This window comes from Nestor notabilis, unplaced genomic scaffold, assembly GCF_000696875.1.
Source record: "Nestor notabilis isolate BGI_N333 unplaced genomic scaffold, ASM69687v1 scaffold25953, whole genome shotgun sequence".
Classification (NCBI taxonomy): Eukaryota; Metazoa; Chordata; class Aves; order Psittaciformes; family Psittacidae; genus Nestor; species Nestor notabilis.
Genome location: NW_009921873.1, coordinates 304 through 5,653, shown reverse-complemented (window position 1 = coordinate 5,653; position 5,350 = coordinate 304).

Here is a 5,350-nt window from a genome sequence, read left to right as displayed (position 1 = left end):
GGAGCAGCCGCTCCTGTGGGTTTTAATCCGTGACTCAGGAGGTCTCTGTTCAGTTCTCTCCATCCTGCTGTGGGCACATCGCGGCTTTGGGACGTCATTCCCTTGGCACCGCTGTGCCGCCTCTGGCTGCAAGGTTTGGAGAAGGTGGAGGAGTTTCTGCCGCTGTGTTTAGAGAGCTGCCAGCACCGCGGGTGCTGCTGCAATACAAACAGCTTTATCACAAAGATTATTTCTAAGCCCTGGTGGAGCTGGAGATCTTGGCTCCTCGTCCCCACCACGTTTTCTTTTCTTTCTCAAGTCCCTCGGAAAAATGCTGCTCCTTCGGCTGTGACTCAGATGGGTGAAAATAAAACCCACATTCATCATGTCCCTGAGTCAGAGCAGCATTTGCGCCATCAGTCCGGAGCAGGTTGGCTCCATGCTGGGTGTTCCTTGCGATGAATGTAATCAATCTTGGATGTGGACTTTGCTCCCAACGAGCCTCCTGGAAAGCTCGAGGAGGGGGAATCTGGGTGCCTCTGTCATGGTCACAGCTTCACCCCATCACCAGGAGGTCCGTCTGTGGCGGTGTGGGGCTGAGCAGTCTGCATGGAACGTCACGTAACCACTCGGGAATCCCGCCTGGTGCCCCCCGAGCCCTCACCCTGTGCGTGGTGCTGCCCCGAGCAGCCCAGGGAGGAGATGGGGAGAAGCAGCTGCAATGTAAAGGGCTCTTGTGCCTGTGGTGTGGGGGGGACAGTTCAGTTTTGGGACTCAGAGCAGGGCACTGGTGTTTTCCTTACCTGGGGCAGGAGGTGAGTGTTGGAGACACATCTCTGCCCGGGCTGGAGCAGGGACCTGCCTCCCTTTCCATGTTATGGCACTGGGAACGTGTAGGTGCTCAGGGCAGTGACGGGGAGGTGGAAAATCCTCCCTCCCGCAGGAGCATGTGGCACTCACCGTATCTCCCATATCGTGTCCTGGCCACCCACCCCATGGCTACCCCAAGCTTGGGTTGCTGTTAAGGGGGAGAAAAATAGGGCTGGGAAAGAGGGTCTCAGCATATAGCACAGTAAAATGAACCGGAGCCTTGAACACGCTATTGCTTTGTCCTCACCTTCTCCTTGCAGGCTTCAAGCATCATCAGCTGCATGTGCCCCAAGAGCAGAAAGCAGCTCCGTCCTGTCCTTCAAGGGCTTCCCCTGTGCTTGAAGCTTTGCTGTGGAGCAGAGATCAGCAGCAGTGCCTGCACTGAGAAGCAGCAGTTTGTGTTTTTAAAGGTGACAGTCTTGCAGTAAATTGGGATGGATCATCAGGTGCCTGCACTGATCAGATGGTTTGGGATCCCACAAGCCTGCTGATAAAGAGGTTTTGGTGTTGGACTTGGGTGTTTTGATGGGTTTTATTTCCTCTGATCTTAGCCTGCGCCCAGAGAGCAAACACCCTGGCTCCCTGTCAGTGCTTTAATTGGGCTGATCCTCAGCAGATGCCATTCGCAGGCTGATGAAAGATGGGGAAGGAGCTGGTGCTTTCTTGCTCTGCTCACACAATGGAGCCTGCAGGACACGAGGCTGCTTTTGACACCACATCTTCCCCCAGGGTCTCTCGCAGCACTTGCAGACCATTAAAAAGCCACATCAAACAGCTTTTCTTCCACTGGAGCTTCGGGCCAGAAGCCAGTTCGCTGTGTTGAAACCCAGCTGGGAGCTGCTGGGATATAATGGAAGGAGTTCATTAGGGGAGCCCCAGCTACCCCTGACTTTGAGGTGATGGAAGTTGAGCAGGGAGCTGGGGGGTGGCACTTGGGTGCTGGGCCTCACTCGGCTGATTTAACCACTGTCCCAACCAGAGCCAGGCAAACTTGGGGGTTTTACTGAAGTAGAAGCAGGTTCTGTTCTTTAACCAAATCACATTATCAGCTCAGCTCTTTGAATCACCCGGCCACTAACCTGAATAGGAAACAGCCAGTGAGCTTCAGTTATTGATTTTTATACATAAGGGTGGGGAAATAAAGATTTTATTTAAGCAGGCACAGGGAACAATGTATTTCCCCCCCACACACACAATAACTTTTCAAACCAGCACTGCAATAGGTTGGGGTTTTCTAGAGGAGCTCCCAGTGTGTGTGCCTGCGCAGTGCTGCTGTAGGATGTGTCCCAGGAGGTTTCCCAGTGCCCAGACTCAGCTCCCAGCTTCCATCGCACTTCACTGAGGCTCAGATCCGGCCTCTTGGTCCTTTCCAGGTCTCTTTCTACACAAGGGTGAAGCTGGAATCTTTGTTTCCTGATGCTCCCAGTAGCAAAAAGGCCAATGTCTGGACGTTGAAAGTAGGGCAGTGAAGAACACACAGGGAGGTGACATGAGGCACAGCAACAGCCTCTGGCTGAAAGAGGAGAGCGGAGGCTGGCGTTCAGTTACCGTGTTGTACGTGTGGTCCCGAGAGCCAGCTTTCCTTTTCCCCTCCTTGGGTATCACCTCAAATGCAGGGACGTGGCAGCCGTGGCTGCTCCCAGGCTTTCAGTGGTACTGAGGGAATCGAGGTGAAAACTCTGCCTGTGTCAACCTTAAACCTGCCCCCACCGTGCCCCAGCGCAGGGACCCAGGGCAGCACAGGGAACCCCGCAGACAATGCCGGCTTTGTCTGCCTCCCTTCTCCTCGGCGCAGGGAGATGCCGAAGCCAAACATTTCACCACAAGATGCATTAATTGCCGTCCAGATCCCTGGGGTACAGACCAGATGCCAGTAACCAGGAAAAAAAAGCACATTATTGCATGGAAAGTGCATTGATTGTTAAATGACTCCAAGCTGCGATCACTGCTGCTAAAAGTTCTTGATTAACATTTCCTAGACCTGTGCTTGGAGCGGTGTTAACTTGGACCGTCCTGAAGAGGAGAGGCCCAGAAACTGTGGGATGAAGTCAGCTTCCCACATAATGATACGGGATGTGTCCTCTGCTCCTGCCACCCTGCCTCATCCCACAGCAGAGCTGTTTGTCACTGTGCTCTTCACCCATGTCAGGCATCACTGCGTGTCCTCAGCTGCTCATTCAGTGCCTTGTGGGACCCGCTCCATGAGCCTGCAGCTAATGCTCGAGTTTGGCATCCGCCTGGATGAAAATGAGCGATCCAGGGACAGCTGGTTGGGAGCTACGGCAAACTGCAAACAGTCTGACACAAGCAGCAGTCTGGTTCCCCCGCACTCGCTGTAAATCTGGCGGGGTAACACCCTCAATCAGCTTCAAAACAAACACTGCTCAGCATGAGGGGGGATAAAAGAACATTATAGTCCAATAGAGCTGTAACAGAATCATCCATCCTCGGTGGCAGGAGATGGATGGAGCCCAAAGTCGCTTGGTGTCTGGGCAAGAGGCTTAAGGAAACTGGAGCTGTGGAGTTACTCTGCGGAAGGGGCACCACAGCAGAGGAGCATTAGGACACGTGGTCTCCGGGCCTGCGGTTGCTGCCCTTCTGCTCTGAGTCTCTAGGGAAGGACTTTGCAGCATCCCCGCCTGCAGACAAGCCCGGAACCTGAATTAGCATTGGAATGAGAGTGCTGGTATTTTTAAACCAGGGCGTGTGGTTTCTGCCTTTCTTTTAATAGGTGTCCGGGGGCAGGTTCTTCTCAAAGCTCCATCCACCACTGCCTCAGAGTCCCAACACACCCGGCGGCACTCAATGGGCCAGGGACCTGCCTTCTCCCTTCCAAGCCCTCCGCAGTGCCCTGGCTTCTCGAAGCAGGTTCCACTGGGAAGCTGGATGCTCACATAGCACGTGGTCCCACTGAGCTATGACACGACCTGTGTGCTGAACTCCTCTAGCACCTGAAGAGCCTCCCATAGAAATAAAGAGTCGTTTCTGAACCGCAGGGTCCACGTGGCACCAGCTGAACGTGCACAGCGAGCGCTTGCTTTGATATCTTTAACATCTGATGCTCCAGTTTCAAAAGCACTTGGAAAGTTTGAGATGGAAAATTGCTGCAGAAAAGGCCAAAAGTGCTGGAGAAGTGAAACAATAATTTGCTGTTCTGCTGCTCTGCCAAATGGAAATAAAGGTTCTCAATACAGCATAAAATAATACAGAGGGAGTGACCTCCTGATCCGAGCACAGGTGGGGGCTGGGATTGCTTTGTTCTGACCCCCTGACTCGGGGCAAATTTAGCTTTGAATAAATCACTTAACTTTCCTGACTCACTCCTCACAGCTGTGAAAGGTGGGTAATGCTGATTTCCCTATAGATTGTTAAAAGAACTGGTTATTTATTTAGTAAAGCTTCAACAGATTAATTCTAAGTACTATAGAAGAAAGAAACAACAACTCTTCCAGAATAACATGAGCAGCAATTACAGACCTGGGAAAGGCTTGAGAGCTTTCAGCATTCAAAACCTTCCTGAGCCTTGTTACAGAAAGAGGTTTCGCCTGAATGGGGAGGCTGAGGGGTTTGGTAGGAGGCAGCTGGAAACCAGGGAAATGTCATCTAAAAGTAAAATAACTGAAAGGTTATTAAGCACCAGAGAAGGCTGGTGCAGCTGGATAGAAAGAAATGAGCTATTACCTGCTCTGCAAGACACCAGCATGTGAACTGTTCTGGTACAGGAGAAATTTGGTGGTGCTGAGGAAACAACGGCCCTGGTGGCTCCTTTGGATGGTGGGTAACACATGAAATGGCACAAAGCACCTCACAGAGCCCAGACCTGAGGCTCTGCAAGTGGGAGAGCTCTTCCTTTGTACTAAAACTGCTGCTTTTTCGACAGCGGGTGGTTCTTTGCCCTGGGGAGGCTGAAGAAGTGTCTCGAGTTTTATCAAACCCTGTGATTCTGAAACTTCTGGTGGAGGAGGATGGTGAAGCAGAGAGACAAAGGTTTGGTGCTCGGCTGAGGGGTACCCGGCTCAGGCCCAGCCCCAGGGACTCAGCTCCTGCCTTTCCCAGCAGACACTGAACATGCAGTGGAGGGGAACAGCTTTCTCTGCGAGCGGCTGTGCAACAACAGCCCCTCACGACCAGTTCCCGCATCTACGAGGGACATCTGGCCAACTGGTGCCGATTTCTTACTCTGTTGTGAACACAGAGCCCCCAGACCGACACTGCGGGAAGGCCCCTGTGACAGTCCCATCCGAGGGATTCCCTCCTCTCTGCCCCACCTGCGTTCCAGCGGCGGTTTGCTTTATGGTACAGGCTGCGATTAATTTCAGGGCAATTACCCAGGGAGGTTCCTGGACCGGGCTGGAGCGCAGGGTCCCTCCCGCCTGGCTTCCCGCTCGGTGTCGTTACAGTGACACACCGATTCCTAACTTAGCCTGTCCCACCCCATGAATCAGCCGCATTCCTTGGACTCTGTAAAACAAACAGAAGCGAATATTCAACCGGCTCCCCG